Raw genomic sequence first — 8646 nt, 5'->3', positions numbered from 1 at the left:
GCAAGGGCCTCCTCCATTGTGAGAGGATTCTGCAGCCAAGGCCGGGCCCACTTTATTCCTTTTGGCCCCGATAGCAACACTGCTTTTACCCAATTCTCCCTCATTCTAAAGTATTATTATCATGAAGTTTTTAGTGCAGTCATGAATATTTCACATATGTGCAAAGATGAACCCTGAAACCGTAAAATTTTAAAGCTGAAATAAATTTTAAAGTTCATGTAGTTCAAACTCCTTGTTGCACAGAATAATAATCTGAGGTCTAAGTTAATTGAGTTGCCCAAGTTCATAAACTTCACACAGCTAGTCATTCTTTTAATGTAAATAATATAAGTAGATAGATAAAAAGAAAAACAATTATTTTTTTCTCCAAGATTATTTATTCTTTATGGCTACCCTGAGCCCCCTCTCAACATTGTCACACTCAGCGCTTTTAACTTGATGTCGGGGTTTTGGTATGACACATATATACTACCGTGTATATAACTGACATATATACATTACTTGTGTAAAATAGATAGCTTGTGTGAACCTGTATAGCACAGGGAGCTCAGCTCAGTGCTCTGTGATCACCCTGAGGGGTGGGATGGGAAGGGGTAAAAACAGGTCCAAGAGGGAAGGGATGTTTATATACATATAGCTGATTCTGTACAGTTGATTTCTGCTGTACCTCGTTGTACAACAGAAACGACCACAATATGATACAGCAACTACACTCTGATTTTAAAAAAAGCAAAATGAAATTAAAACAGCCAACTCAAATAGAAATAGCTCCAAAAAGGAATCAGTGTTCTATATTTGTGGTTTTTTTAGATGGAAAGGAAAGTAGGGAAACCCACTAGGCCGTTCAGGTATGACCTAAATCAAATCCCTTATGATTATGCAGTGGAATTGACAAATAGATTCAAGGGATTAGATCTGATAGACAGAGTGCCTGAAGAACTATGGACAGAGGTTCCTAACATTGTGTAGGAGGTGGTGATCAAACCAACCCCAAGAAAAAGAAATGCAAAAAGGTGAAATGGTTGTCTGAGGAGGCCTTACAAATAGCTGAGAAAAGAAGAGAAGCAAAAGGCAAAGGAGAAAAGGAAAGATATATCCATCTGAATGTAGATTTCCAAAGAACATCAAGGAGAGATAAGAAAGACTTCCTAAGGGAACAATGCAAAGAAATAGAGGAAAACAATAGAATGGGAAAGACTTACAGGTCCCTTCAAGAAAATTAGAGATACCAAGGGAACATTTCTGGCAAAGATAGGCACAATAAAGGACAGAAACAATATGGATCTAACAGAAGCAGAAGATATTAAGAAGAGGTGGCAAGAACACACAGAAGAACTATACAGAAAAGATCTTAATGGCCCAGATAACCATGATGGTGTGATCACTCACCTAGAGCCAAACGTCTTGGAGTGCGAAGTCAAGTGGGCCTTACAAAGCATCACTAGGAATAAAGTTAGTGGAGGTGATGGCATTCCAGTTGAGCTATTTCAAATCCTGAAAGATGATGCTGTGAAAGTGCTGCACTCAATATGCCAGCAAATTTGGAAAACTCAGCGCTGGCTGCAGGACTGGAAAAGGTCAGTTTTCTTTCCAATCCCCAAAAAAGGCAGTGCCAAAGAATGTTCAAATTACCACACAATTGCACTCATCTCACATGCTAGCAAAGTAATGCTCAAAATTCTCCAAGTCACGCTTCAACAGTATGTGAACTGAGAACTTCCAGATGTTCAAGGTAGATTTAGAAAAGGCAGAGGAACCAGAGATCAAATTGCCAACATCTGTTGGATCATTGAAAAAGCAAGAGAATTCCAGACAAACATCTCCTTCTGATTTATTGACTACACCAAAGCCTTTGACTGTATGGATAACAATAAACTGGAAAATTCTTCAAGAGATGGCATCACCAGACCACCTCACCTGCCTCCTGACAAACCTGTACACAGATTAAATACAACGGTTAGAATCAGACATGGAACAATGTTCAGAATTGGGAAAGGAGTTCTTCAAGGATGTATATTGTCACCCTGCTTACTTAACTTATATGCAGAGTACATCATGAGAAATGCCAGGCTGGATGAAGCTCATGCTGAAATCAAGATTGCCGGGAGAAATATCAATAACCTCAGATATGCAGAAGACACCACCCTTATAGCAGAAAGTGAAGAGGAACTAAAAGCCTTTTGATGAAGGTGAAAGAGGAGAGTGAAAAAGCTGGCTTGAAACTCAAAATTCAAAAAACTAAGATCATGGCATCCATCATTCGATGGCAAATACATGGGGCAACAAAGAAAACAGTGAGAGACTTTCTTTTCTTGGGCTCCAAAATCACTGCACATGATGACTGCAGCCATGAAATTAAAAGACACTTGCTCCTTGGAGGAAAAGCTATGACCAACCTAGACAGCATATTAAAAAGCAAAGACATTACCAATAAAGGTCCATCTAGTCAAAGCTATGGTTTTCCAGTAGCTATGTATGGATATGAGAGTTGCACCATAAAGAAGGCTGAGCACCAAAAAGTTGATGCTTTTGAACTGTGGTGTTGGAGAAGACTCTTGAGAGTCCCTTGGACTGCAAGGAGTTCAAACCAGTCAATCCTCAAGGAAATTAATCCTGAATATTCATTGGAATGACGCATGCTGAAGCTGAAACTCCCAATACTTTGGCCACCTGATGCAAAGAACTGACTCATTGGAAAAGACCCTGATGCTGGGAAAGATTGAAGACAGGGGGAGAAGGGGTAACAGAAGATGAGATGGTTGGATGGCATCACGGACTCGATGGACATGAGTTGAGTAAGCTCTGAGAGTTGGTGATGGACAGGGAAGCCTGGCCTGCTGCAGTCCATGGGGTCACAAACAGTCGGACACGACTGAGCAACTGAACGACAAGAAAAGATGCTAATAAAAGTGTGAAGAGCTGGAAGGAAGGAAAAAACCTGAGATAAGGGGTGAAAAGGAAAGCCTGTGATGTGAATTTATGTTTCCCTTCATCAAACATGCTGGGAGCACAAAAATGATTGTGATGGTCCCCCCATTAAAGAACTTATGATTTAGCCAGGGTCAGAAAGAACAAGCACTTGTAAAAATCATGGGTGCCACAATGAGGTGTAGTTAAAGGAGTATCCTTGTTGTCACATGAGTTGAAGTTCTTCAGACTGAGAACAGCCAAGGGCTGGATCTGTTGGAGGAATGTGGTCTCTGTGAGAGCACATGGTGCGTGTGAGCTGGACGTTTTACAGAATGGCTGAATCATAGGGTGTACAGAGGAGATGGGGCTGAAGGTATAGGCTAAACACAGATCAAGAGTAGTCTTATATGCCATTCACAGTCCAATACTGGAGACACTAACTACATGTGGCCAGTTGAAATGTGGCTACTCCAAGTTGAGATGTGCTGTATGTATGATACACAAGTTAGACTTTGGAGACTGAGTATGAAAAAATACAAGAATGTTAACCATCTCATTCAGTTCAGTTTATCGCTTAGTTCCAACTCTTTGCGACCCCGTGGACTACAGCATGCCAGGCTTCCCTGTCTATCACCAACCCCCAGAGTTTACTCAAACTTATGTCCATCGAGTCGGTGATGCCATTCAACCATCTCATCTTCTGAAGTCCCCTTCTCCTCCCACTTTCAATCTTTCCCAGTATCAAGGTCTTTTCCAATGAGTCAGTTCTTTACATCAGGTGGCCAAATTATTGGAGTTTCAGCTTCAGCATCAGTCCTTCCAATGAATATTCAGGACTAATTTCCTTTAGGATGGACTGGTTAGATCTCCTTGCAATCTGAGGGACTCTCAAGGGTGTTCTCCAACACCACAGTTCAAAAGCATCATTTCTTTGGCGCTCAGCTTTCTTTATAGTCCAACTCTCACATCCATACATGACTACTGGAAAAACCATAGCTTTGACTAGATGGACCTTTGTTGGTAAAGTAATGTCTCTGCTTTTTAATATGCTGTCTAGGTTGGTCATAGCTTTTCCTCCAAGGAGCAAGCATCTCTTAATTTCATGGCTGCAGTCACCATCTGCAGTGATTTTGGAGCCCCAGAAAATAAAGTCTCTCACTATTTCCCTCGTTTCCCCAGTCTGTTTGCCATGAAGTGATGGGACTGGATGCCATGATCCTACTTTTCTGAATGTTGAGTTTTAAGCCAACTTTTTCACTCTCCTCTTTCACTTTCATCAAGAAGCTCTTTAGTTCTTCTTCAATTTCTGCCATAAGGGTGGTGTCTTCTGCATATCTGAGGTTATTGATATTTCTCCTGGCAATCTTGATTCCAGCTTGAGCCTCATCCAGCCTGGCATTTTGTATCATGTACTCTGCATATAAGTTAAATAATCAGAGTGACAATATATAGCCTTGATGTACTCCTTTCCCGTTTTGGAACCAGTCTGTTGTTCCATGTCCAGTTCTAACTGTTGCTTTTTGACCTGCATACAGATTTTTCAGGAGGCAGGTCAGGTGGTTTGGTATTCCCATCTCTTGAAGAATTTTCCACAGTTTGTTGTGATCCACACAGTCAAAATCTTTGTCATAGTCAATAAAGCAGAAATAGATGTTTTTCTGGAACTCTCTTGCTTTTTCAGTGATCCAGCAGATGTTGGTAACTTGATCTCTGGTTCCTCTGCCTTTTCTAAATCTACCTTGAACATCTGGAAGTTCATGGTTCACATACAGTTGAAGCGTGGCTTGGAGAATTTTGAGCATTACTTTGCTAGCGTGTGAGATGAGTGCAATTGTGTGGTAATTTGAACATTCTTTGGCACTGCCTTTTTTGGGGATTGGAAAGAAAACTGACCTTTTCTAGTCCTGTGGCCACTGCTGAGTTTTCCAAATTTGCTGGCATATTGAGTGCAGCACTTTCACAGCATCATCTTTTAGGGTTTAAAATAGCTCAGTTGGAATTCTATCACCTCCACTAGCTTTATTTGTAGTGATGCTTCCTAAGCCCACTTGACTTTGCATTCCAGAATGTATGGATCTAGGTGAGTGATCACACCATAGTGATTATCTGGGTCATGAAGGTCTTTTTTGAATAGTTCTTCTGTGTATTCTTGCCACCTCTTCTTAGTATCTTCTACCATCTTGTTAATAATGTATTATATTGCTTATGCTTGATAATATTTTGGATATGTTAAGTTAAATAAAATAGACTATTAAAATGAATGTCACTTATTTATTTTATCTTTCTAATGTAGCTATTAGAAACCCTGAAATTACACATGTGGCTTGCATTATATTTCTATGTTAGTAGCACTGTTTTGTAGACAATAGTAATGTATTCAAGATTATGAATTTTAAAAACTTTCTTGTTTTTGATACTGAAGCACTTTAAACTGCAAACATTATGGTTTACCCCTCAATGATGTAGTCCGCATCTTTAAAAATAACATTTTTCCATATAAAAAATACTATGGAAACTTTTAAAATTAACAATGATTTCTGGGGACTTCCCTGGTGGTCCAGTGGCTAAGACTCTGAACTCCCAATTTAGAGGGCAATCCCTGGTCAGAGATTTAGATCCCACATGCCACAACTGAAGACTTTGCATGCTACAAAAATAAATATTTTTAAAATAATAATTTCTTAGCATTATCTATCATTCAGACTGTATTAAGCATTTCCAGTACTCTCCACATGTTTATAGCTCGTTTGTCAGCATGAGTGTCCAATCTTGGACAACCATTGTATAATGGTGTAGGTCCTTGATATCTTTTAATTTAGAATAGTCCCTTTCCTCTCCAGTCTTATGTCCTATCTTCTGGGACTCTCTGACTTATTGGTATTATTTAGCTTCTATTCTCTATATTCCTTATAAGGTACAAATTACAGCTACAGACTTGAATAGATTCCAGTGGAACTTTTTTTTTTTTTTTTTTTTTTTGCTCTAACACGTGTAGTGTTGTATACCTCATCTTTTATCTCATCAAGAGATAATACTTGTCATATTTCATCACTGTTAGTGATGCCAAGATTGGTCATTGCACTGCAGTGATGGCTGCTTCATTCATCCAATAAACAGCTTGGTTTTCCTTGGCAACCAGAAAGCTTTTCATTAGAATACTGATTAGATCTTTATTGTGGCATAGCAAAGATTGTGTAGCAGGGACTAAAGAAGAAGACAGAAAGCAGAGAGGTGACAAGTAGTCTAGGATCAGAGTCTAGAAAAGACAGCGATAGTGGTGATCTTACTCTGAACTGGGGAATATGCTGATTCCTGAGCATGTGTTACCTTTATAAATCCTCACACAGCCCTATAGGACTGGTTTTCTTATCCCCAGGTTCCGGTTAAAACTGTTCAGAAAGACTGAATTATTTGCCAGCTATTACACTATCAGTGGCAGAGTGGTGAATAAAACTCAGCTCTGTCTGATGTCAAAGTTCATATACCAGACCACTCTCCTATGTTGGCTGCAATAACAATTTGGTTTGAGAGGCTTTTGGTTTGAAAATTTTGAATGTTCTTTTGAATTTGATGACCAAGGAAAGGAATTAACTCTAATGTGTCTTCCTCTGATGATTAGGGGAAGACGGTATGATTTGATGAATTTGAAATGTCAGTCGGGCATGTCAACTGAAAATATAGGTCTGGAGTTCAGAAGAAAGGTCAGAGAAAAAGGACAGTATACTAGAATTATAAATTCAAGAGTTATCTACATAGAGATGGTAGCTTATACCTGGGGAGGGTATAATGACATCTAGTATATTTATGTAGCAGAAAGATATATACCTCCACTTTGTATTTGTAAGCCATGTGAGGCTAGCAAACCAGCATCAAAGGAGAAACAGCTACATGAATTAACAATACTTTTTCTGATTTTCATATTCCTAAGAAAGTTGAAGGTATCATAAATTTAATAATATTAAATTATTATACATAATATTAGTATATTAATTTATGTAATATTCACATTATATACTAGTACAATATTTCAGTTTAAGTTCTTTATGTTACTGTGCACAGAAGTTAGAGTATTTCTGAGGAAAGACATTTTCCCTGAGTTTTGTGCATATTGTGATATTATATCCAAATCATGATCTGCCAGGCAGAAGTTTACTTATTTATAGAGGATGACAAAGTCTTTTAAATTAGGATGGTCACAGAAAACCTAGATCAGATACTTGATATATTACAGAATAACCCACATTTTGAACAATTTTGAAGGAAAGGTACCAGAGCTGCCTCTGGAACCCTTCTTAGAATTTTAAAAATTTGTTCTGCTCTATTTCCAGTTATTAAAAAAACTGACATATGGTGGTAAATTAATGAATTATTTAAAATTCTTAACAAAAAGATAAAAGGTTGTTTTTTAGCCATCTAAAATCATCTCTCTTTCTCTAGGGCAGCATTAAAATCTATTGTTATTCATTAATGATCTGTCTCAAGGAACATCTGAGGAATATGACAATTCATTTATTTCAAGATGAGTCAAGTATTTAAAGAGACATTCATCAAAATTCAAGATAAACAGATATTTGCTTCATATTTATAAAGCAAAGAAAATTGAAATTGTTTCCCTAAGGAATTTTTGATTACTGTAAGTGGCAATAAGAAAAAAAAAATTTCTGGGATAGAGGTCAGGTAAAACCAAGTTTGAATAAGTTTCAGGAAAGTCTTTAGGAGGGAAAAGTAATCATAAAAAATAAATTTTGTGGACTGCATGTGGAAAGTGAGGAAAGGCAGTTCCCTCTCTCCTAGAGAAGTAGCTCCTGAAGTGAGTGGTCAGGTTGACTGGCCTTTCCTGGACAAATGAGGTCTCTTCAAGGTCTGGGGCAATCTAAGGGCAGCTACCTTTCCTCACTGCTCAACCTCCAAGGGTGAACTGGGCACAAAGGGGAAAAAGTGTTATTCTTAAAATTAGAATATTGTGGGAATTCCCTGATGGTCCATTGGTTAGGATTCTGTGTTTTTACTGAAGAGGGCATGGGTTTGACCCCTGGTTGGGGAGCTAAGATCCAGTATGCTGCGTGGGGTGGCAAAAAGATAAAAGAGAAATTTTTTTAAAAAGTAATAAAAGACTTAAATAAAGTAGATCTTTAATAAAAAAATAAAGAAAAAAATTGCAGTGACAAGGGCACTTCAGTAGGCCCCATGAGCAGATGCCACAATCATTCATCTGACTCTGATAAGGCTCTGAGACACTTGTTGGTGCAGCCATATATTTTATTACAGGTTATCCATGAGAATAATTCATGTCTTCCATTGTACAGTACACTACTGTAAACTTTATTAGTCTCTCCTTCATCTTATCGGTGTTTATGGTAAAGTGATGAGTGCCTCCGTGGAGTCAGTGCTGATTTGTTATGATCATTTCAACATCCCGCAGCTCCCTTCAGTCCAACTCCCTTATTATACAGATGGTAACACTGGAGCCCTAGAGAGAGAAAGAATTTATCCAAAATCACCATAGCTAATTAGAACCAGAATTAGCTGGGAAGCCAGCCTTCTGACCTGAAGCTCTTCCCGTTGCTTGCACCCTTATCTGGGGTCAGTTTTCTGACAGATTAGTTCTTATCGTTCGTGATTATGGAAGTTCCTCTTCTGAGATATCAAGTTATTTTCTTCTTGCATGTTACAAATGGCAATATCGGATGAACTCCCTAGAGTGATTAGTATTATGTCTGTCTGGTTGTATTGTTT

This window comes from Cervus canadensis, chromosome 13, assembly GCF_019320065.1.
Source record: "Cervus canadensis isolate Bull #8, Minnesota chromosome 13, ASM1932006v1, whole genome shotgun sequence".
NCBI classification, from domain to species: domain Eukaryota; kingdom Metazoa; phylum Chordata; class Mammalia; order Artiodactyla; family Cervidae; genus Cervus; species Cervus canadensis.
Note: the sequence above shows the minus strand (reverse complement) of the source record.